Source organism: Bombus fervidus, chromosome 11 (assembly GCF_041682495.2).
Source record: "Bombus fervidus isolate BK054 chromosome 11, iyBomFerv1, whole genome shotgun sequence".
NCBI classification, from domain to species: Eukaryota; Metazoa; Arthropoda; class Insecta; order Hymenoptera; family Apidae; genus Bombus; species Bombus fervidus.
In genome coordinates, this window is record NC_091527.1 from 4,803,816 (window position 1) to 4,830,949 (window position 27,134).

The 27,134-nt window shown below is 37.5% G+C and overlaps 1 protein-coding gene across 14 annotated transcripts in view; it reads right to left on the reverse strand.

The window, feature by feature from the left end:
- Mtd (TLD domain-containing protein mustard) overlaps positions 1-27,134 on the reverse strand; it is a 302,520-nt gene that overhangs the window by 113,470 nt on the left and 161,916 nt on the right. The window lies entirely within an intron of this gene.

Consider the following 27,134-nt stretch of genomic DNA (forward strand, 5'->3'; position numbering starts at 1 on the left):
TGGCTGACCAACATAGGTTCGAAACGAAGTTTCATATTTTTTCTTTGAAGCGTGCCTATTGAGCCCAACGATAACGACGATTAGCAAGAATGCTATCTACCTTTAAGAAACTATTTTTAAAAGAATTCAACGCGAAGCTGTCTAACGAACAGTAAAGATTATAGAAAAATATATCTTTATACATTATTATTATTATATATATTTACATATACACTATATATTACATTATATTATATACATTTTATATATAATACGTAAATACATAAGCAGATATATTTTTCAATAATCTTTACTACATATATTATATATACATATTACATATATACATTATATACATACGTTATATAATACATACGTACATTTCGAACAAGCCAATAATTTACAAGAAGCGATTTTCGTTTTTCACAAGCTGGGAAACGATTTCTCAGAGCGTTAAGCGCAAACAGCGGAAATTAAAACGGTTAAACTTTTGCGAAACGAACGTTCGAAGCTTCCATGGTATCGAGCGCGTGAAAAAATTTCCAGCCGACTGTTGCGGACTGTTCGGAGCAGGCAGTCTTAACTTTTAATTGCACGCTCAGCTGTGACAAAAACGACTTTCCTCCGGGAAGTCACGACGTAAGCTCGCCGTTTCCGGATACAAAGATCCTGCCGTTTAAATCAGCCGGCACTTCTGCAAACTTTTTATTAGTCGCGGTAGAATGGCGGGAACGTGGTGTGGTTTAAACGGCGTTTTGTCTCGCGATCGTTTCAAACGTGGAAACATTTTTATGGCGACACGGCGTTATTTCATCAGGCGCAATATCGCCGGGTCGTTGTTCGTCCCGCTCGTATTCGATCGATCGATCGACAGAAAAGGTCTTTTATCATTTCAGTCACGCGTTATTACTTTGCAGGCAGCTGCTAAGATCCGACTCTAACGAAGAATATCTTTCTTTCTGTACAGCAGATGGAAGAGAATTCCTTTCTATTTGTAATATGACAGCGTTCCTTCAGCCCAGTTCAAAGACTACACGTTCTATTTCCAATGAATAGAATTGTTATGAAACAGAATTATTATTCGCGTCAAATATATAGAACGTATAGAATATTTACAATTACGTATAGAACTGTTTTGTTCATTATTATGAAATAAATTTTGCCTCCTCGCTCTATTATTTCTTACATTAATTTTTATATTTCGATGTTGGTCTTATTCTGAGAAATAAAAAAGGGAAAAATGGTAACGTTTTAAGAAGACGTTCAACGTACAATCGAAACGCGAAATTATGCGTGTCCATAAGATCATTTTTAAATTTGCTTCAAACTGAGGATATCTTCTAACGTTAGAGAAGTATAATTAAATCAAAAATGATGGAAAGAACGTAGCAGGTGTAGTAGCGCTGTTTCGTGTCAGATAGCAAGAAGTTCTTAAGTTTGTTCAAATATACGTATGTTTGTAGATTTTTCTTTGGAAGGTGGGAATTTGATAAGCCTCTTAACACTTTGACTGTCAGGTTGGTCATATAAGACCGACCACCACGGTTTCTCCTGTAACGCCACGGTGGTCACTGGTGACCGGAGCGCTTGAACTTCTTACAATTGTAAAAATTGAATGAAAATTGACACTTAGGGCATTTTGAATATAACCGATAAATAGAAGATACTTTGAAATAAAAAGTGCCCCATTGAGCAATTAAACATTTTTATTCGAACATCAATAAACAAAAATGAGAACAAATCTTGCATCTAACGGTGCACTGTGTTTGCATCCATATCTTGGAAGGGTAATCTACGAATATTATTATAAACACACCTTAGAAAATAATTGCAAATGCTGCTTTATAATCATATAATTGAAGTTAGAAATGCGCACATACCTTACTATTATATATAGAATGTGCAAATACTGTTTACTAATATCTTCTACACGTTTCAACAATACATTCTGCACGTTTTGCTTACGACGAAATAACGGATGCGAATGGTTTGTTGAAATAAACGAAGCCTTTATATAATATGTCACTATCAACTGTTACCAAAGCGCCACGGTAGTCACCCGTGACCACCAATAAGGTAAACGGTCCATTGGGGAAGAATGTTGTCTTGCAACATCAATTTATTATTATTTTGCTATTATATGCTTTGAATAATAAAAATACTCCCGTGGCGTCCTGAGCGAAACGTGTGATTTCGGCGTGGCAGTCAAAGTGTTAACGTCTACGATGTCGTAAAATACTTAAATGTTAAATTATCGTGATAAGGACTTGCCGTGGTTGTTAGCGAAAAATGATTTTAATTACTTCATCTCGATTCGAATTAATTTACTCAATTTCCGTCATAATTTTCTCGTTACAATCTTTTCATCGTAACATACGTTTCTTCTTATACACCTTGAAGATTATCTACATAAAATAAAAGCTAAATCTCCAATGAATAGTAGAACAAATTTCGTAACAGGCCAGGTATTTCGATACATATTGGAATCGATCGATCAGAATAATTACGTTAATCATTTAGAATTTACAATCCTAGAGTATCGATAAGAGTGAAACGATTAACTCGAAGATTAGTTGTACGAGAGGTGATTAAAAGGAAGCTTGTTAATAATTGAATCGAGGGCATTTATTCATTTATGGGAAATTTGCAGCGGTAGAAACACGTGTAATGCTCGTGACAGGTAACAAAAATATAACACAAAGTATTAATTGTTAATTCTCTATCTAAGCATCAAGAAATTCTTCACGGTGTTGCAGTTGATGCGACTCTAAAACTTAGTTACAAACAAGAAGAAAAAATGTGTTATTTGAACGAACAGATACGATATTCGCGACAAAAGTTCTCCGTTTGAAATCAACTTCCAAATTTCGAAAGACACGCATGAAACATTCTAAAAATTTTAAATAGAACACTGCTCATCGAAGCTGCCAAGAGTTCTCATATCGATTCTAACGAAGATCGAACGGAGGATGCGACCCTAACCCTTAACCAAAACTCAGAAAATGCCGATCAAATTCCAATAAAAATCTTCCATTTAAATACAATTTCAAAATCGCGGAAGAAACGCGTCGAATCCAAAACAGTAAAAATAAAACTTTCCTCGTCGAATCTTCTAATTTTCTATCGATTCAAACGAGCACCAAGCGGACGATGCTACACGGAACCTTAATTAATTAATTAAAAAACAGAAAATGCGCCAAATCTCGATAAAAATCTTCAATTCAAAATTCAATCAAAATGTCAAAAGAAACACGAGTCACTAAAAATACTAAAAAGGGCAACGTAAAGCGTTAGCCGCTTCTCTATCTTAATGCTTCTCTACCGATTCTAACGAAAAGAAAATGGACCCAGCACTCGTAATAGTCGGAAGATCCATCGATCCAACTGCGATTTCGTATTCGTCGCGTATTTTACGCTCGAAAGTGAGACTTCCGCTTCGAAAAGTGGCCTGAAGCGTGGACGGTAACCTTCTGTCGATCGTCGATCGATATTGTCGACTCGATATGCGATTCTAGGAAGTGGCCTTGGTCGTCGATGAGAACCACCGTGCGCTTGTTCTCTTCGAGGACACTGTTTAATTAAACCAGCCACATAATAATCTGAGAGTAAATTATCGCCGAGACTAACCGATCGTCGTCTAGAAAGCTTGGATATTATTGCGGAGATATTATTGGCCGATGGATATCGGTTTGAACGTGTCTGTACGACATACGAGTATCATACCACGCACGTTTGTCATATGTAATTTATTCAAATTGGACTAGTTGATATGTCCGCGGTGCGTTTCTTCATGGTTACGCGTTCGTTGATATCTAGCGGGGGTGAACGAACTTTCGCAGCTTCGATGTCGACGAACTTGGTCGCGTAGGTGTTAAAGTTGAACGGAGAGGAGCTACGTGAATTTCTATCACTTTGCAATATTTATAGAACGTGAGGATTTTTTTCACGCGATACCTCTGCATCTTCAACGACGCGAGCTTGTTTCCTGAACCGCGAAAATTTCACTACGATAGCCTGCTATCGACTGGAAAATTGATCTTAAAAATGGAATAAAGTAGAGAGAAGAAGATGTGGTGGAGAAAATCGCAAGTTGACGATTCTTATAATTTTTTGCCAGCGTCGGACGTATTAGTAGTTACTCGCAATACGTACTTATCCATAGTACTGATGATGTATCAGGATGCGAGCTTTTTTTTACGATCGAAGATCGAGAAGCGTACGAGGAAGAAAGTCTAGTTGGGTCGTTGCCTAAGGAAGTTACAATAATGATACTCTGGTGTTATTATGTTCTTATTAGGATGATTAGATCGAATCCTTGAGAATCTGTATGCGAGGCAACTAACCACAGCGTTCTCGATTTAGAAGAATCTGATTTATAAAGGATATGGAACGATGATACACATTCCTTCTGAAACACGATAACCAAACGATTCGAATAAACAAACGATGTATTGGTAAAAAACTCGGTTAACGGCTGCCCCTGTATACTTCCAATACGAGGCTACTCGATAATCGAGCTCTTTGCTAACAGCGAGAGATGCAACACTTTGGCGCGAAAAGTGAAAAACGCGCGGTAGAGGACACGTTATCGACCGCCTAATTCACCACACCGTTCTATTTATTTTATTGCATGTTACGATATTGCTGCGATATTTTCTAGGCGACAAGAGTATCGTGTTCCGAATTTTTCCGACGATCAATGTCACCGACATCGAAGGACGATCCCGATTGGTAACATCGCTACTGTTCTGGTATTCATCGCGCGGATTCGCGCCGACTCTGGAATTTCAATGTTGCCCGTTATACAATCGATGCGCCACTGCCCTTATCGATCTGTAACGCCATCCACGGATAAACAATACCGATCGATCGGCTTATTAGGTGGCTCATTTCCGGCGAACGTCCTTTCGTTTCCTCTCGACCCTGTGGCTGACTAACGAGCTCGTTCAATCGTGGCCTTCGATCAAACTCCACGATTAATCACCCCATTAAATATTACTTCGAGCCCAAAATCGGCCATACAAAATGTTTAATCAACCGTTTGTTCGACGAATCTGTGGCACGAGCTCTCCGTGCTCGCGTTTCACGTACAATATAGCAAGGAAAAATGAAAACATGAAACGAAAATATTACGGTCACGAGTTGGAAATTATTCTCGTCGAATCTGTCATGAAATTCGCATTTAAATTAGTTTACGGACCGGCAGATAAATTTCTGGAGCGAGAAACTTGTTCAAAGGACGATCGTATCTCTGTAAAACAGTTCATTAACGAACCTATCGATTTATAGCGTTTTAATTCAAATTTGAACGCGCTTCCTCTTTCTCTCTCCATCTCTCTTTGTTAACAATTTGCCTATAGTTAACGCAAACGTTCTGTCTTCTCTCTGCACGCTTGTTGTATTTTCACGAAACTTTCTTTTCACTCGAGACAGAAGGAGAAGATGGAACGAAATAGCTTCGATACGAAGACTACGGCAAACGCAACATTTTATTTGCGATTCAATTTATTTGCATTCTCCAATCTCATGTTCTTAAGCACCGCTGTCATGAATCGAAGTTCCAAAGATTTGTTGAATATAATTTTCTCCGTTGTTTCTTCCATCTAGATCTTACGATTTTTTAATTCCCCTGTTTACTCACAAAGTAACAGAGCAGCGAAGGAAAACATACTTGTTATATTTTTCTTCTCTCATCTGTATATCTTTTATTTCCTTCTTTTTCCTTTCTCTCGTCGGGGTACCGTTGCGGAGAGGAAACAAAGGTGTATTGAGACGAGTGGAGGAAAAAGGAAAATTGAAAGAACGACAAGAGAATGAGAGTGCATTATCCGATAAACAATGGGCTAATTATCGAGTAACTGGCTGCTTCGATCCAATTACCGTCATTATCATTCCTGTGCGTGGCAAACGCGTTCTCCGTGTCTTCTTCGGGGAATATTTCAACTCGCTCGACGTAAATTACTTGGCACCGGTTCGCGCCAGTGTCTACGAAGTACCATACTTTATTTCAATTTTAACGAAATTTGCTGGGTTATTCCTGGCTAACAGATGCATAGACGAGGAATAAAAGTCCATTAAAAAGGGGAATCTTTTATGATTATACTTACTCGAACCATCAAGAACCAGCGTTGCAGTAACGCTGCGATTTATTTGCGATTTCCTTTCTGTCAGTCCACGTTATCGTATTTGTTTTTAGATATTGCTATGGTTTTTCAATAACAAAAAAGACGTTGTTATACGTAGTTTATATAATTTACCTCGTTCCAAATAATACGCAGAAATTAATGCGAAGGCAGCAGAATATATTTCTTTTTGATTGTTAATTCAATCGGACGAGAAACTGGAACGAAAGGTAATTTTCAGAAAATTCCAACAAAGCAACGTACTTAGGCGGATGTTTTTTCCCGACGTCTCTTTGCCTTCTTTCTCGCTCGTCTGATTGCACGTTCATTAAACCTTGCCAACGCTCTCGATGCTGCACTGAACGAACATTCTTGGCAGGTCAGGACGATGCCAGAAACAGTCAAACGTCTTCTACGGACATCGGCGATTAAGTCCCGCAGCGAAATTTATCGGCACCCTTGATATTCAACTAACCACACCGAATACGTCCTTCGACGACAGAAATTCTTTTAAAGCATGCAGTTTTACGCAGAAAAAAAAGAAAAAAAAAAGGAAAAAAAAAAGATTCATTTGATTTGACGAGAATCGTAAAGTGCCGAATTTATTGATTCGTTGATACGACTGTTGGAATTTAGTACGTGGTACTTGTGTTGGATCGTAAAATTAACTGGATCAGGGGTATAATTATGGAAAGTAGAAATGAAATAGGAGCACGAAGCAATAACTGAAAATACTCGAAGATTTTCAGTTTGTACCATATAATAAGGACGTGGAAGATTGGATTAATAACGCGTATGCTGTGGATATTTATGCTAGTTTGTACTTCTATGAATATTATTAAAAATCCAGGAATTTGTTTTATAGGAAAATTACAGGTGGGAAAATGCGAAGACAGCAGGAGAAAGATACGATACGAATAATTTTGTTAATTTTCTAATTTTTATGTTATCTAGCGATTAAACGACTGCATTTTCATATAACGTAGCTAAAAAAAAAAAAAAAAAAAAAAGAAAAGAAGAGAATAATCCATCTTGTTCAAGGATATAAGTCTTTTAGCAAGGGAAGCTAAAGTTTCGTGAAGTTTCGTGATAAAGCTAACGACCCATATAATACCTAGAATATTGCACCTGAGAAATAATACGGCAAAAAATTGGCAAACAAATTTCATCCAGGACACATCGAAAATTAAGCTAAATTGCATCTAACGTTTACCCAAATCGCGGCCAAAATTTACCGACATCTCGTACCTAAAATTTATCTAAATTGCGTCGAATATGCATGTAAAATCTACGTAAACCGCACTTGGGGTACACCTAAAGTAACCTAAATTGCAGCTGAAGTTCACTCGAATACGCTGCAAAGGCACCAAAGAAACAACCAAGGTGCACCTCTGCGATGTTTCGAAACGCCTTGCAAATATACAACCTGTTCCATCGACAAACAAACGCGTAGGTCTTTTAAATGGTCCATTCTTCCAGCTGGAGATAACTGGTCTCTTTCAAAGTTACCGGCTCAATTGTTGTTTGGCCGACAATCCGCTAATTACGAGCGTGCCTCTTCGTTAAATATCGTCCTTGACATCGATGTCGTGCGATTATATTCGATAGTCTGCAGAGCAAGTCGGCGACGCAAAAACTTGTACAAGTGCATTCCACGAACCATTCGAAGGTTGAAACCTATCACGAAGAAGTTCGAACTAAGTCGAACGCAAGCAAAGTCGAAGAAGGAAAGGTGATCCGCGTTCGAAACCTTTGCGACGCTTTTTCTCACGAGTTACTTACGAAACGCTTCCTTAAAAATAGTAGTTTGTTTGCCGTGACGAGCTACGAACTAGACTAGCTCAGCTTTCCAATTCGTTAGTAGGACGAGATCTTTCGTAGACAGAATCCTCTCGAGCGTTAGACAGACGCTAACGATAAGAGCTAAACGTTACAACTCGATTAAAGTCGAATACGAAATTTAAGACACGTTTAAGCGGAGTCTTGTACACGGCGCGTTCAAAAACTTCGGCGACTAATTTCATTAAGAACACAGCTTCTCAGGAGAATGAAATTTTCTTATCTATCGTTCGACGTATTGGATTGGCAACTAAGTGATTGCGGATTTTGTTATTAACACTTAATGACACAATCCGCAATCACTTAGTTGCCAATCCAATACATCCCTTTCCTCTTGATGCAAATTTCAGATCGCTCGTGCAACCGGTCGAAAGGCGCGTGCATGGTCCTTTTGAAATTGTATATCACAAATAGCCATCACGTGCTTCCGAACTGTTTCTACATCGTCAAAACGCTCTGGCCTTTCAACGCCACCTACGGCTTAGGAAACAGATCGAAATCAGCACAAGTCAAATCCGGCGAGTAGTAGAGTGGCTGGTTAATCACGACGACTGATTTTCTAGCAAGAAATTGCTAGGCAATCACGGAGAAGTGTTCTGCAGCATTGCCATGCAGGGGAAACGATTTTCGTGATTGGTGCATGTTCCGTCTGATCCTACGAATTCATCTCAAAAGACGATAAAATAGTCGTGCGTAAACCGATCCATTCGCGGAGAATCAGTTCGCTTAAATGAAAAAATACGATCAACGTTGTTTGCACTTTCGATCTTGCGACCCTCACACGTTCATCGATCAGACGTCGGCTGTTCGACGCTTGGTAGATGGGTTGCCTGGGACCCACTTATTAAGGGTTGAACAAATAGAACTTCTACGGAAACGGATCTACGTTGAGTAACGTACAGTGGAATTTTCTTTTGCTTAAAAGCTGCGTGTTCTTAGTAACATTAGTCCTGGAATTTTTGCCAACGTACTGTGTATGGTAGAGCTTGTACGATCAAAAGAACATTTGAATCGAAAGTTTTAGTTTCTGTAAGCTTCCACTGTAATTATGTAAATGCAGAACGGTCGAACGAATATTCATGGGCCGGCGCGCTCGAAATCCACCGCAAACCTTCGTAATTCGAGGCGTAACGCGAGCAGTCGAGCGACAATAGATGGAAGGTGAGTTACTTTTACTTGGTCGGCACTCTGTGCTCTAGCAATGGTTTCCACGTCTATCATGAACTATCCCAACAGTCATAATCCAATAGCTTCGCGTTACCTTTTTTAAACTCTTTTGTATCAATGGAAAAAGATGGGAATTTTAAAGATTCTTCTGTATAGAATTCGAAAAATATGACTTGTCGTAGGTTTTTCTCGTGATCTTCGCATAAAATAGGAAGATAAAATGTCACACAAACGTCGTGCGATCGGTGGAATCTCAAAATAAGTAGATACAATAACAATAATGGGGTCAGAAAAATTATAAATCATCCATCCACCATACTACTCACTCACCGCAAGTTATCATTCAAGTATTCATTATTGCAAGTTACGAGATAATTACGAGTCAATTACAAGTACAGACACCTTCTGTCTGGAAATAACCATAACCACTGTTATTTCACGGTGTCGATAAGAGCACGATCGTGTAGAACGTTTGAAACCTAACTCGTGAGGGCTATGTGTCCTTGTCAAGGAATCTTTTAGCGAAGTTGCCAGTGCGTTTCACATGTTTTTAATGGTTTAATCATGTCGCAACACACGCGACAGACATTTACACGTACAGGTTTTCCTTTGAGCGACGAAAAGTCGTACACGACTTCCCTTTCCATGGACACGCCTTCTCTTTTACGACTCTGGCACGTACGCAGCCTGGAGGAAGATTAACCTCGAGCAGAGGCTCGATGAATAATGCAACTGTTTTACATATTTTCCAGCTTTAAACAACCGTCTGCTGGATTAAACTCAACACTATCCCTCTCCTCTTTTCTCTAAGTCTTCGTATCTATTTATTAGTTTTAGGCTCGGTGCAGAGCAAATTTTCGCGTGGCCGTTTCAACAGTTCGTTGGATTATGCAAGCCGACGTGCAAAATACCTACAGAATATTTGCAGAGTGAATAAAGAAGATGAAAAAGATTCGTGCGCAAAAATTTGCGAAATATGTTGCAAGTTACGAACGATGGTATCTTGTATTGGAAATATATCGATATCGATAAATCAACCGACGAAGCTTTTTTTTCTCTTGTCACTCGTACTTCGTGTTTGCGAGATATTTAATCTTATATAGAAAATACCATTTAACACAGCTCGACGTAATGTTACGTAGAATTCTTGGCGTTTCACAGTGCGTTCACCGTAGGACAAAAAACCAAAAAGTTAACTTTTACGTTAGCGCTTAAAAGTCTCATAGGAATGCGTTCTTGGGTATGTATATTAATAGGAATAGAAGTGTTTTCGAAGCAAATAAACGAGCGTTCAATCATGCCTGGATACACCGTTTGCGAACATGCAAATGGCAAATTTCATTTTTCAATTGAGTTAGCGTGTTTTATAGAAGAGGAATTTTTTTTATTATTTTCAATAGAGAATGTTATCGAAGTAATTTTTTGTTTCTTTCTTTCTACATTTCTGAAGCGAAATCAGTAATGTAAATTTGTATAATATAGTTATTTCATTAGCTAGTATTATAATGTAGAAATACTTCTTAAAATATCTTTGTGATTTTTAGTGAAAATACGTGTACATATATCCTGCAAGAGATCACGAAAAAATTGGCTGCATCTATCATGTAGTTGGACCACAATTTTTAAAATCCTTTTTCTGGGTCACTGACGACCTATCACGAATAGATCTATCTTCAATGTGTACACATTATATATACGTATATATTTGCGCTATATTACATTATATTTACACATATTTACGGTATTATATATTTATAGCGAATTTATCACCTAACTGCATTTTCCTTGACTGTCTATAGAGAGAACAATAATACGATCATAATATATTGAAATATGGATAAATTGTAAGACATCAAAATTTACATATATATATCTTTTTGTATATAAATTTTGTATATATGATATGTATAATTTGATTTTGATAAAAATGACATATTATTATAATAATATAATATTTTAATATATTATTATTATTTTTACAAATAGTAAATAACAATACGGTTAGATAATAAATTATGATATATAATGAAATTGATCTAAAATAACGTACGAAGTAAATGACGTCTCTCAGATGTCTTCCTATATTGGAGGGTTAAACATTCAAAAATGCGTATGATCTGTAACAATAAAACTATAGAATGTTTCTCTTCCATGCTTTATGGCAATTTTCGTTTAGTCGCAAAATTGACCCGAGAATTTTCAGATAACGTCGAAAGTTTGTCCAGACAACAAGATTCGTTGTTCGTAGCAGATGCAAGATGCTTCGTGGTTACGGACAGTAACTGTAATGGAAAAATGGTTTTCCTTACGAGGGCTCTGCTATTTGTATCGCATTTGGATGAATCGAATATTTAATATTTAATATTACGAATTTAATATTATTGATGCGTGGATATGTTGTAATGTCGAAGCATCCAGGGATTATATTTGCTTCTCTTTATTCCATTTTTGCATGCCGTCTACGTTTCTCGAAGGGAATATTGGAATTTTCTATTTTTCTTGAGATTTCTTTTTTGAACTTTGAGTATTCTTGTCCGAAGCAATGGAATATTTCATTTTGCAATTTGTTTCGATTTCGAAGTAGAATCAAAAATAGTGAGAAGTAAAATACTACGGGCTATTTCGTTGGAAAATTATCAATATTGAGACTTTGAAACTTTCTTGATATTCTTTTTAGCATGCCGATTACCTGATTTCGTCGTTCGTTATCCTAATAAAATTTGCACACTTCGTTCCGGTCCTCAATGTATAAAAATTGGAAAAAATTGGAAATGAAATTTACGATTCGGATGAAACGATTTCCTTCTCTGCAGATTAGCGTTAAACGCCTATTTCCGTTAAATAAACGATATAGTGTTCGATCTATTAGATACCGAAACGATCGTTGCTAATTTAATATTTCCATACAATAGAGAATCGTCTAATTGCGACGTTAACACATAATAGAACAGTTTTATCTCCCCTCAAGGAACATCAGTTGATGGAACGACTCAAATAGCTGTCTGCCAATTATACGCGAGATTAACATCGATATAGTGCCGGTTGAGTTAAAATAGTCGGTGTATATGCGGATTTACGAGCTTTATCAGTAGATCAAATCTTAATTCGAATCTACATTGGCCACACACGAGACACACGTTACTCTCATTCTTGAAATAAAATTTGAAATAAAATTCGTAATTACTTAAATATAGCCATAAATTCGAAAATTGCTTCTCTATAAAAGGTGCGAAGTCAGAATTTGTTTCTCCGATAATTTTTACGCGTAACTCATTTCACATAATGCGAAGACTACGTGAGAAAAACACGATAAACCTATATTTATTAACTTACTGATTTTTAAATCATTCGCTGGTTGGAATAGAGTATTCTAATATGACTTACAATTAGTGAAAAAAAGAAGTTACATTTTAAGAACAGAAAGTAAATCGGAGAAGTTTTGTATAAGATCCAAAGAATAATGTATCTTACCAAAATCAAAATTTTGGAAATATTCAAGAATAGTAATAACGCGTATTTAATCCCTAGACCAAATGAAAAATCAGTTCGGATAATTTGGATAATTATCACGAGATAAAACATTATTTTCATCTACGAAGAATGTAAAAGGACAACTCTTTTTGCCAACAACAATTTTACTCTTTTCTCTAATCTTCAAGCTCGAAGCCAGATCTACGAAAATACATACATATTCATAGGAACGCTGTTGGATTAAAATTTCTACCTGGCTTATCAGATTTCCACAGAACGATCTATTCACCGGTTGCGCCGATTCGCATCAGATGGCTCAAATTGATTCAAGGAAAATCTAGCGTCGCGATACGTGAGTAGAATATAGGGCAGAACGTCGTTCGCTGTTCTTTGGCATTCTCTCAGTCGTGGCTGCAACTGTCAGGACTTGGAGGTGGACAGGCGACTCGTTGGCAGACAAGGGAGTCGGTGAAGCAACCGGTGGAACGCATCGGTACGGTCTGTTTAATATTCCGCCGCGACTTGAAGCGGAAACGGTATCTTCCGTGCGTTAAACGAAAACGACGCTCGAGGATCGTCCCACGAGAAGAAAGGAAAAATTCGTGCGAGTCTGTTATACTGATCGAATTTGTATGTTGCAATCTTCTGCTCTAAATAATAGTCAATCGAGAAATCCTTCACTCGAAACATCCAATTGATAACTTCGTTATACTGCATATACTATATATGTATTTCATTGTACAATATCTCTTTGTATCATCTCTATTTTTATCTCTTTGTATCATCTGCTTCCCTCGTGTCATAAATAATCTATCGAATTTATCTGACTATATAGCAGTTCAATCCGAAACTAGAATCTTAACGAAGCTGGTCTCAAATAGCCAGCAGCCGTAGCTCTAACTTTAATAACCAGCATGTCAAAAATCGTAACTGTGTAATGGAGAAAAAGAGCTTCTTTACGTTATCTTGCTCTCAGCGTGTCCTCTCCAACGTTACAAATTATCAATCAAATTAATTATTCATGCGATCGTAAATTCTCGAGTCTCGACTGAAGATCAAGAACTACCTCCAAAACCATAACCTGGCCATTATTTCTTGTTTGAGAGTTATGCGCATTCTTTGGATCGTTGCGTCCTTAAATTTCGTGCAAACGCATGAAACTGTGCGGTCTAGCGATCAACAGCCGCCTCCAACTCTTCAACAAGCATCGTGTCAAAAAGCCTGAGTCATACCTAAGTACAGTGGAAAAATAAGAAGCCTGCATCGCCACGAACAGAGCTATCTCGAGCCCACGCTCGAGACTCAAGACACCTCGAGTCCTGGTTCTTTGTTCGGCCAAACCAGCCTCTCCTTCCACGCTCACCTACACAAGCACACAAGTATACGTTCAATCCTTTCTTCTCTCATCCGGTTTGACCAGCGATTCCCGAGCTACAACTTTTATCTTTCCTGCGTGTTTCACCATCTGGAAAGGAGGAAAGAGAGACGAAAGGTGGACGGAGCCGGGCTGCTTATCGTTCGAAACGGCTAATAATCGACTCGGAGAACACAGGGGACGGTAAAAAAATCGGCAAGATCGAGCGCGTGGATCTCGTGCACGGGTGGCGCTCGATCCGCGCGTGAATCAGAGCGTGACGTCTGGATGCAGTCGTTTCACGATCGCAGAACACGCGCTTTTCGCGCCTTCCCTTCTGTCTTCGCCTAAATTACCATCCTTTGGTACTTATAACGCATCGGTGGACATGGACACGGAATGTCCATTCTCATGTGGGACAAATTGTAATTGAGCTTGTTTCTGTTCTTTCATATATCTCCACACGCTACTAATTATTGTAGCCAACGATCGTATTAGGTGGTCTGAAAAATGTCTTTCTTTCGCAAACGTGCTTTTTACAACAATGCACCTTCATACAAACGTGAAACAATGTCTGTGAAATGTCGCGGTGTTTATCTCAACAGAACAGAATGGATGGTACGTAATTCAATAAAATAATATAAAACAAAAAACGTAGTGCGTCTATTATTTCCTCATAAAACGAAAGAAACTTTTCGGACAAGTTAATATTTGTCATATGTGTAAATAGAGAAATTTCTTTGACTTATTTTACGAGTCAAAAGTGAAAATAAAAGTTCATAGATCCTAATCAGAAGTGTGTCGGTACGGGTTTAGAGGAAGTCGGATTAGGTTCATCGAAGTATCTTATAATTCGAGATTTTCGGGATTCTCGAAAATTTTAAGACTATACAAGTTAGAATATGGGGCGAAAACAATAACGAGATAAAACATAAAGCAAAAAAATTTTTTCGTAAAAATTATTTCGTAATAAAATATTATATTTATCGCTTACTTCGTTATTGCTTTTGCTACATATTTTAACGTATATATAACTTTCAAATTCTCGAGAGCCTTGAAAACTCCTGAGAATTCCGACAGCTTCGAATTATGAAATACTTTCAGGAATCCAACCCGATCCCGAGAAAAATTCTCGCACGCCTCCAATCCTGATGCATTCTGGGGACTATCAGTCCATGTGTAAGTATCTATTTGAAAGTGTTAATTACGACATCGGCCGTAGGACCTCTCATTTCGTTTATTTTTCAGTTATTTTCAACTCCTTTGTTCTTAACTAAAGTAGCGAGATACGGTAAAAGAAAAGCCTTAATCTTTGATAAAAGTAACTTCCAATCGTATTGTCTTTTTCCAATCAATGAAGATAGCAATCAAGTAAAATTAATTCTACTAAAGAAAAAGAATGTTAGCCGTATAATAGCATTAGCCTTGAATTACAACTCAAGCGTATTTACAGAGCTTTCGTCTCGCAACAGTCGACGAGTTAATGTCTCGAATGTTAATTCTCACACGGGACAAATAATTGTAATTGCGCTCGGTTGCTCTTCACATTTACGAAGCGCGAAAGTTGAACAAGAAAGAAGAAAGGAAGCTTTGGTATTCGTGGTGTGACTTCGTTTGACTACGGTTTGGAATGTTCTGGGGAATTGGTGAGGAATTTTCGAGTGAGATTTATAGGCAGAATGGTAGAGGTGGCGTGGGAAAAACGTTTGGTTGGGAATGGTAACACCGAGCTAATTAACACGTTTGAGTGTATACGTTATGGATTTGAACGTGGCCGTGATACGTTGGTTCAGCTTATATCGTATCGAGACAAATAGAAAATAAATTACGAATCTTGAAAAATTCCCCTTGAATTTATAGATAAAGCTGACATATTTTGAAATGAAATATATCTACATAGATTTTATATGAAAATCATATGGTAGCATGTAACACAGGCGATGGAAATTCGATCGGTTCATCGATTGGTTATATATAATGGTACTTTATAATACGAAAATTTAGAAATTTTAACTTAAAAGTTGAATGTTCGCGGATTCGAATTTAAAAGATTCCCCGTGGAAAATTGAAATTTCTTGGCGACAGTAATAACAGAAGTGCATTCTAAAAGATTTAAAGGAGATCTGAATGATTCATTTATTCGAAGATGAAACTGCGGATTGTCCAAGGGTATTCCGAAAAAATTCATGACTTTAAGGAATTTTAAACGGGAGCAACTATTACGTAGGTTTTTAGAAGATGGAAATGGTAATATCGTACTAACGGTCGGAACACAATTGAGAAAGGTTGGTCGGTGAAGTTATGAAAGTAAGAAGAACGCGGTTTTCTTATTGCTTCTATTGTAAATTTAAAACTCTGCAGCGAGCCAAAAAGAAACAGAATACGAGCATAGTTCTTCTCTTTCAAAACGCTGGTAGAATGGAGCTCTCGTGCCAGAACATAAATTAATAAGACAAAATCTATTAATCACGATACTTCAGCTCTCACCACTCTACAATTTCTAAACCTTATTCGCCTAGCTCGAAAGAGTTACGAGCGTAAGTGATTGCCTGTTGCAACAGAAGATCACGAAACTCGATAAGAGGTATAAAGAAAAATTTTTAAATTGACGTGAGGTCAGTTCAATAATTGAATTGATTGACACCAGTTTTGTTCCATTAACTCGTCTAACAAGATTTCTGATAGAACCGATATTTTCATTTTTATGCTACCTGACCGTCGACCTACGATACAACGAAAATGAAAATTATATTTCACTGCTGAAACATTGGGAGAGAGAAAAAAGGAAAATTATAATCAGAATTATCTGGCAATAACAATATAGCAAGAATTTAAATATACGCTTTCAAAGATGGCGCTTTCGCTCTTTTCCACCGTAGGAAAAATTATTCTCCGTGTCTCAAGCGTACTAATAAAAATTACTTTTCGCCTCCCGGGCGACTAGAAATTATAATTATCTCGCAATAATGCACGAGCAATTTCGATATATGTCTCTAAAAATCTCCTTTCTACGATAGCAAAATTTATTTTTCACCTCTCAAGCTCCATTTCCGCGACATGAAAATATAACAAAATTAAAATTCCGATTATCAACAATTATAATCTCACAATCGATCTAATCAAAATGATACTCTGTCCCAAATACAGAGTATCGAAAGAAAAAGTCCCTCGTCGAATTACGCATCAACTAGACAGAGCTCCAATCGTTAATTATTCTAATTCTAAATACGGATGATCGAAGCAAGAATTGTCTGACTGAGTTACATATAAACTTCTCGATCAACATGCACACGTTACATCGAGGCCAGTTATTCGTTCTCATATCAAGGCGAACGCAGAGCCAAGTCGGACGCATACGCGTATGCGTGATAACGTGTTCGAAGAGTAAAGCGAGTTGGACACGCGAGCCGCGTGCGTAACAACGCTTCGCTACTTTCTCGTCTGCGTATCCGCACCAGTGAACGTCACTTTCTCAGACTGGTGCATACACGCCCTTCGCGATTCCACGTCACTTTCTCAGGGTAGCCAGCCGGCGTGTTCTTCACGGACGAAGTCGTGCCTTCCTCCAGAGGAGACGTGCACCTGCGTGCAGGTTACTTTTTTTTTTTTTTTACGAAACGTACGTATGTGTGCATCATGCACGCCCTCGAGAATAAGCCAAGTTCGTGCATGAATATTTATGTGGACGTTTTGTGGGAACTGTCGTTCATAAACTACTCTACTTGACTGCCTTCGTCTCTTCTGCAGAAAACTTGCATTTTATGCATCGTGCTGGTCCATCGAGTCTGTGTAAGAATTCCTATTCTACTTACGGATGATTTACTCTCGTAATATGTATTATAAATTTGCCCTACGAATTTTTTCAAGTAGAAACAAACGTTCGTACGAGTCACTGTATTCTCAAGGAAATACGAGTACATTTATCAAATAAAAAATTTATTTCGAATATATATATATGTAAACTCCCTAGAGTTCACTAGAGTTTTCTTGTTTTACGGATAGCACGACTTTCTTTGTCTCACGAACAGAGCGACCCTCTTTTGTTTCACGGACAACCATTTTGAGAGACACTCATTTTCCAAACGGACGGACAGAGAGCAACATTAGAGACAGACAAAATCACAGAATAATTATTTAAAATATTGAAGATTGACGGAGAAAGATCGGTAGCTCAGGACGTTGAAAATCGATTCTCGATTTTCAGGTAAACATTGCACAGAACTTGTTACTTATCGTTTATGTAATTTATTGTTATTTATTGTTATAGATTGATATCAATTGTTGTTTACTTCTGTATTTTATTTAATTACTTTCACAATAAATCTCGATTTTTAGACTTCAGAATCGATCCCCTGAATTATCCCGAGATTTACGATCTTACATATATATATTTTCGTAATGTTGCAATGTAACGCGTATTCGTCTCATTTTCTTTTCTCCGTTTACAAATATAGATGACGATAGAATTAATCTTTGTTGCAACCTAATATTATCAGTTTTATTAGAAAAAGAAGAAGAAAGAAGAGTAGAGAAGGTATTCGTGTTGAACAAATACCAACTACGCTAATACGAATAATAAATATACTTTTGTAAATGAACTGTACGAGAGAAATTCGCGAGGAAAAAGATCTAAATGTAAGGTACATCTAATTGACCTAAAACTTAGACACATTTGTCTACTACCAACCAATATCGTGCATCACGATTGCATAAAAGATTCAAACGGAAACTTCCCACGACAGATCGCCGGATAAGACAATAAAGTCTTTGTTCACGTTGAAGAATCTTCGATTTTTATTACGATGCGTCGTGCATACCACAGGGACATAGAACTGTTTGCGTTTTGTTATTCAACGAGCGGCCACAGCGGGACGCGAGGAATTGCGCTTTTCTTTTCCTTCGTTAAACTTTTGACGTCACGCGTACGTGCATTTTCGGTTTAACGACGCTGAATCAACCCTCTCCACTGGTTCATTATGATTTTCAATTAATCCTTTCTCGAGAGAAGATTTATGGGCATAGCATGGATTTACAGCCGAGATCGTCTAAGCAATTTTATACAATGATTCAACTTTTATCGCTGGGATTTTATCGCTCGTTAAACACTGTATACCAGGTGTATTAATCGTAACCTTCTGCGTGGATCTGATATCATGCGCGACAAGTGTAAATACGTAAAATCGAAGATACAAAGAGTAAACTACGATATTACTAATAATTACTAACGATATTAATTTCATTTCCATGAAACTTCAATTCATGTATTTACTATGAAAGTATAAACTTCAAGTTGCGTGTATCTTTCGATAAAATCGTTAAGTAAATATATAATATAAACAATAAGTAATAAGATAAATAAATAAGTGAATATCGATAATTGTTAAACAAATACCGATAATGAAACAACAAATTAATCTTGTAACACAGAGAAACAATATTTCTTATATAGCGTACTTTGCTTGTATGTGTACAAAGTTCCATTGAGATCATCAGCCTCGAATTAGATAATTAGCTTGTTGCAAGTATAAAAATCGCATCTCACAATAGCAACTTCTAACACAATGACCTCTAAGCATAAATTATATATATATATAAATTTTGCGTTACTAATTAAGATACTAATCACACGCCAGCGTGTGTAGCACTGCATTAATAATTCGTCGGACAATGCTCCGCGCTGAACTCGGTTGCAACCGATACCAAATACAAGGCTACACCATATCTGACTAATTAACACTCGCTTTCGATGCGTTCGTCGACTTTTACCGTTTCGAAATTTCTCGACGTGCGAACATATCATCGCGAACCGGCTGACATAACAACATATTTTTAGCGAATACGCAGGAGTTGGCATAAAATTCCACGTGAATAGGACCCGTAATGTATTTGGATAAAGCCTACTCCGATCAAATTCAATTTCCTGCTTCGCCTTTTTTCAATCGAACATGTTCACGATCTCCTCTAACGATATACATTATGTTCGGGTTATTCATTTTTATTTGCCCCTTTCGATTGATTTTTATTGTTATTCAATAATTGGTATTGTCTTCTACAAGCGAACAATTTATTGGTCTTTTTCTTCAGATTGGCGCATTTGTGAGAAAAATGTTGGATTCGTAAGCGTTTGATTTTCGTAAGGCTGTTCGGTGCGATTGCGCTTCTCGGATGCAACAAATATCGTCAGAAATTTATCCATCGGCCATAATTTATAAAATATTCGCAAAATATGCAAATACGTCGTAAACAGATTACAAACTTTTATTTATAATTATTGGATCGTCAGTTTGTCACTCGCGTTAGTTTGTTTACAAACCTAAAAATCTCAGTATCAAATACTCATTCTGAGAAATTCACGTTCTACATTATTCTAACACTATTAACACTGTGAAATATTAAAAATGTACTACGCCTTGCAGTCAGTGTCGTTCTAAGAATAATTTCTACGCTCGTATCCTCTTCTTTTTTAATTAATCGTCCGACCGTCATGAATGTTTACGATTGTCGTTCCCAATCGATGGGCAGAGTGGAAAATAAGAATGATATAAAGGAACGTACATGCAGGCGATAAAAATAACGGTGGAACAGGTCGTGTTAATAGAGATGGAACGCAAATAAGTTGCGCGCTACATTTGCACGGCACGTATGTTTATACGTGTGCGTGCAAAAGGTGTACAAAGAGTTGCACGAGAACAGATGTTGCACGTGGTGGCAATTTCGAGTGGCTGTCGAATGCTTGCGCAATTTGCGAGCACCTTATTGGCAGAGGCGAAATGTCGGACTGTATGTCGTTTAATTCGTCGTATTTTCATCGACAATTTCAATTGCCTCGTTTATAACCGCTAACGAGGATCTCAGGTATGCTACTGTTTGCAATTGTTTGAATGTCTTCAGCTGTCGGTAATTTGCATTTAAAATACGTACAATTAAGAGCAACTTATGATACGGGCGACATTAATTGTTTTAATAAAGATTATTCTTTGTTATTATAAAACCGGCGTGAAGTATAAAAAAAAAAAAAAGAAACAATAACACGGTGTTTGAGAAAAATTGTGCACTCGAGGGTTAAGATTAATTCTATCTTAAAAGGCGTCTAATAATTTTATTAGGTCGTATCTTTACACCGATAATTGCTGTTGTGAATCACTATCAATACAGAAGCTAAAGTAATATAGATAAGTTAAAATCGCGAAACAGTCGCAATAATAATAGTAGATACAGATCAAACTTGTTCGTACTAGAAACATATTTCCCACGCTAATTTCCTCGTCGTTACCAAGCATTTTTTTAATGCGGTTTTTTCTCCATTCCTCGCCAAAGCCCACGAAATAAACGAAGCTCTGGCCTGCAAGCAGCAAAAGTAAAACAGAAAGGCGGAAAATTTATTTTCTCTATAACAGAATCTGTTTCTGAATGAAAGAAGGGAGGATAAGAATGAAGGAGTTTGAAAGGTTGATTGTACGAGCAAACACGTTACAACAACGCAAACTCTATTGGATGTCGGGAATAAGGCACACCGGAAGCGATTCTTCGAGTCTGGCAACGAAACTTTTCCTGAACACGTTCCTGGCCGTTCGAGGAAAACAAGCGTTTTAAAGTCGACTCGCGCGGTTGTTTCGCTCGTATTCCACGGCCATTCTTTCTTTTCTTCCGTACGGAAGCACGATCAAAGAGCAAAAAACAATTTCAACCTCTTTCGAACTCTTTTTCCCCTTTCTCATTTCTTTATTTCTCTGTTAAAACACGCTTCAACCAATTAGGATCGTTCCTTCTCTTTGTGTTTATTCTTCTATGTTGTTTATTCTTCTTTCCGCGTTGCGAACGGAATATATTCTTCTACTTGTTGCAAAAGGTTCTACGTTTTGCAATGAAACGTCTCGTTCCATGATTAATTAATTGAAGAAGAGATGTTAGCTCGTTACTTTGGATTTGAAAACTTCCGCCTGTCCTCGAGGAAAATTTCAGCATCGTAGGGTTCCACGCGAAATCGAAACGTTCGCGCAACATCGTGCGAATCGCCGTGAGAAACATCGAAAGAGTAGTTTGGTATCTAGCAAACGCGGTAAATAAAGGCTTGGATAGAAAAAAAAAAAAAAAAAAAGAGCGAAGAATAATAACACAGGCAGCTATTTTAAGACGTTCGACCGGTTTTCAGGAGCACCCAGTGGTCTCGATAAATTCCTTGTGCATTTTTTTGTCTGCGACCGTATCGATCCAACCTTCCAATTTGTTCATTATTCTAATCCTTTGCAACGGAAAGCAGCGTTCGTTTGTAAAATACCTCGTTGAAAATTCCTCTTTCTACGAAATTTATTTTTTAAACATCAAAAGAGAAATTTAAATTTCTCCCACGTTAGAAAAACATCGTAGATATTACAATATTTGCGTTGTTATGCTCTGTGTTTTAAGTAAATGTATGAAGCACGGAGAAATGTGTGTACATATTACGTTATGCTAGAGAAAATTTTCTAGATATTAAAAATGCAAGTATTAAAGAAGATGCGACATCGCGAACGATTCGATAGCTTTGAAAATAAATATGTCGAGCTACAGACAGATATGTTTAAATATGTTTAACCATCAGTTGAAAAGTGTGGTTTTCGCGAAGTTAAACAAATATCAGAAGTCTGAATTCGTTTAATAAAACGAATAAAAATTCGCATAAAAATATATAATTAATCCTGATAAATTTATTTATCGCAAGCAGCTGTAAAGAGCCATAAATTCCAATGTAAATTTCAAACAATAACGTTTGCAACAATTTACGCATTTTACATTCCACGATATTAAAAAATCATATTTGTAACAATTTATGTATCTGTCGTCTTACAATTTTCCGCTGAAACATTTTTTCCTATCTTCCATACTCTTCAAGATATTCAATCTGATCCATTTAAACCAAATACGTTGACGGTAATTCGCAGCAATTTATCGAACAAAGAGAAGCGGCTCCAGAAGATGTCCGTAAAATGTGATTCAGCGGAGAAGAATTTTTCCTCTTGCGGTTTTTAGGATCCACGTAAGAAACGAGAAGGATGGATATTCTATTTGGAGCGTACGGAGCTCGTGGGATATAACGTCGAAACCGGCGGCTCTGCCGTGAATCAGCTGGCACGAAACTATCAAAAATTAACGGCTGCGGATCAATCGAATGGAACGGGGAGAAAGATGCAGCCAGGGGAAAGCCGACACGGTTGGATTACCGATGTCGAAACGAGCTGCCAATTTTTCAAGGAGGGAAACAGTGCGAATGTGTTACGGGATCGACCCAATTTCCTCGGTGAATTTTCCTCGTCAGCAGAAAAAAAAAACAGCAGAGCCTGGTCAGCCAACTGAACATTTCCTTCTCTTCTTTCATTTTCTTCTTTTCCCGCAAACAATACGCCCTCTCGGAATAAAAACTGCAAATTCCCTCAATTGCCATGTCTAACAATGTTCCTGGCGCCTCGTGATCCTACGAAGTAAGGAAATTATCGTCGAATGTGTTCAGAATGCAATTTCATCTTGTCCAATCGATTTTTAGTTCCTATTAACCTCGACTACAGATATTACGGGAATGAATGTACGTACAGCGAATTTCATTCATATACACGGTGTTCCTGCTATTGTTCTTTGCCATTATGTAACATTGTAAATGGATCAATTCATTGAACCCTGTTCCCTTCCAATTTTCTTCCACTTTCCTTAGAAACCTACCGCTGATGAAAACGACATTGGGAATTAAAAATTTGAACACGCTGTATAAATTCCCTAATTGTACTTAATTCAAACCTACTAGAATACAAGCCAAACTTAGTCGTACATAACTATAGTCAACCTAAACTTAAGCAGATTTAACTACACGTATCCCAAATCTAATCAGACCTGTCCCTATACACTCAAATCAAATTATAGCGTTCGAGTGTAGTATCATTAGTATACTATATATAAACGTTAGTATACGATCTTTCATATTTAAATATAGATATAACGTGTAATTAATATTCCGTAAAATACGTGCCAAATCACACGTCATCGGCAAGAAACATGGACATCTAGCATATTTTCTACTTACAAAGAAATGGCAAGAACTGGGGAATCTCGAGTGAACTGGCTGTATGTCTATACGATGCTTTAGGCTGACGGTGTAACAGCCTCAAAAAGATTTCACTGTGCAACCGTCTGTTTCCGAGAAATTAATAAATTTTTTCATATCTTCATATTAGATTGTCCGGAAAGTGTCTTCCTTTCGCAAACGTGTTTTCTACAACAGTGCAGCTTCGTACAAACGTGAAACCAAGTCTGTGAAACGTCGCGGTGTTTATCTCAACAGCACAAAATGGATCGTACGTAATTCGACAAAATAATATAAAACAAAAAACGTTGTGCGTCTATTATTTCCTCATAAAACGAAAGAAACATTTCGGGCAATGTAATAAATTCTTTTAAAATTGATATTATGTTCGGTTGAATATCAAATTTTTACAATTTACTTTGATCAATTTGTCATTACTTTTATTTATCACAGCACTGTTGCAAAGTCTTACGATTCTACGGATGGAAATTGTAAGAGAAACGTTTTAGAACGTGAGAAATTGCTGCACCAAGAACACAATTTCCCAATTAATTTCTCGAAAACAAAGGGCTGTGCGTTCAAATCCTTCTGGGACAATTTTACCATCAGCCTAAAGCACATACAGCTATCTTATTCAAAATTTCGCAGCTGTCGTCTTGTCAAATCAAAATCTCGCTACACCAAAACCTTAGCGTATGAGGAAACAACGATCCGGTCGTGCAATGTTTAATGAGAGTCGTAAAAAGTAACAACATGACGTAATTAGAGGAAGCGCGAAATGAGAAGATACACTCTCAATTTCTTCTCTATTGATTGGGGAATAAATAATGGCAAAAATAATGGTTTCTTGCTTCTGGATATTTCTTTAAAAAGGTTTATGTTAAAGGTGCTAGGCAATGCGATTAGGGCAGATCGATTGCACCATGCTTTCTCGAGGTACGTTTAATTATCAAACCGTTGGGGATAATTATGCCGATGCTTGGAACAGCAATAAAATTAGTGTTTAGTTAGCAATAAAAAGACTGAGTAATCACGCGGCGAAGGTTACGTTTTTTGTTACGGCAATTAAACGATCAAAACATCAGTGTCGAATGATATCCGTAATCGTTAATTTGACACGACTGGATTTGATATCGACAGCCGACACCTAGGAAGCAGCGAACAATTAACAACAACAAGTATCGACGACGAGATTAAAAGATCAACAACAAATCGATAATACTTGTCTGTGTCGTTCCATATGTTGTTTTCGTCCGTCAAAAATTAAACAGAAAAAGTAAAAAAACGTATTCGACGAACGTTCGTGTGTTCCGTAATGCTGTTGTCACAGATAAAGAAAATAAATTTCGAGATAATTGTACGCAATCACGGATAAAGGAAAAGCAGAAGATCGATATCGAAAAACAATGGCGCGCTCGCTATTGACAACTCGATCCACGTTTCTCGACGCTTTTCGTCAAGTACGGACGACCGATTGCGTATGATTAAGACGACTCCTACGATAAACGCACATTGAATCACGATGTTTGATTTCCGCGTTTATAGATGCGCGGAGAAATCGTGGGATTACCGACGAACACACGGGGAAACTTTAGAAAAATTTCCCGTCTTAGGAAACCCGCGAGATTGGACACCGATACATACAAAGCTGTAAATCAACATTTTGTTCCCGGTTTTCCGTATTCCTTCGTTGCAAACTTCCCATATTATTAAACGAACTAACCGTTTAAGAAGCAATTTATTTTACAAAATTCTATTGATCGTGCACCTGATTGTTCTGCTAGAAACTTAGCGATAGTTCAATGCTATCGATGATACATCGTGTTTGGGATTGCGAAATGGTTGGAAACGTAATTATTACAATTCCCCTCTCAAGGACGCTGTACTCGCAAGTGCGAAAAACAAAATCGCTGAAAGACAAGTTAAACACATATTTGCGGTTTGATTTATTTTCATAAAGCAAGATATGTGTATCTTTCTACTATTGTACGAAAAATTCCCATTAACATCGGATAAAATTAACATCTTATGAGTCTTGCAAATACACCGACGTTTCGGCATATTATTATTTAATTCTAAACATACGCAAAATTTACGCAAACCGAGTATACCGTGAAATATACGTACGTATACCATTCGCATAGTTAATCTACAAAATTTCGATGATGATGAAAGAATGAACGTCTATGTACCTACTTACAGGATCTGTATCGCGGACACAGGATTTATTCGCAAGACCGGATGACGTCAGCTTTCGATGCAGAAATATTAACGGTTCTAGAGAAACGCGTGCAAATGTTTTTATCACGAGGCACTTTCCACCCAGGCTACGTAATACAAACAGATCATGCTAGAATTCGGTTGGTAAAAGCGTTGTATACGCTATGAACGAGGTCGTTATCGCGGGCGGTAATGCTACTGTCTGACAAGTGACATGATTACCGGGGCCCGGATTATGGCTTTAACTTCGTGTCGACTTCGCTAAATATTTACACGGTGCACCTGTCTCGCGATTCTTTCTCGCAAATCACATTCACTCTACTCGCTACTGTAACAGTGCGGTGATATAACACGAATAAACGATAACAAAATCGTGATTGCTAAGTGTCTTTCCTCCACTCCGTAACGTCCATGATAATAATCTGAAAACTGTGACTTTTCCCCGATATGGCAGATGATACGACAGAAGCGTACAATATGACTAAGGAAGGTAAATTCTTCGTTAATTTGATTTCAAACTTAATATTATTAACTGTTCATGTTTGTTCAGCGAGGAAAGTATCGTCTTTCCTTTACAGGATTGTGTATCGATCTTTTGAGTTTCCACGTTTTTAACGAAGTATCGTTTATGCGTGTTGTTCACCGTTAAGAGAAGAATCGAAATTCAATTTCCAAATTGCCATACTTTCTCATCCTAATAAATAGTCGATTTTTGAGATTACGGAGATCAACTTCCGCGAATATCTCACGAGCAACGAATTTGTAGACACGTCGTTCCTGGTGCAGCGAACGAACGATGTTATGCGATAGAGAACGTTCACGTGGCAATTTATTCATCTGGTTTCCATGGAAATAAAAGCATTGCGTGTGACGAGCGGGGAAGGATACCCCCGCGAAAACCGGTCCCGCTCGAAATTATCGATGCGAACAC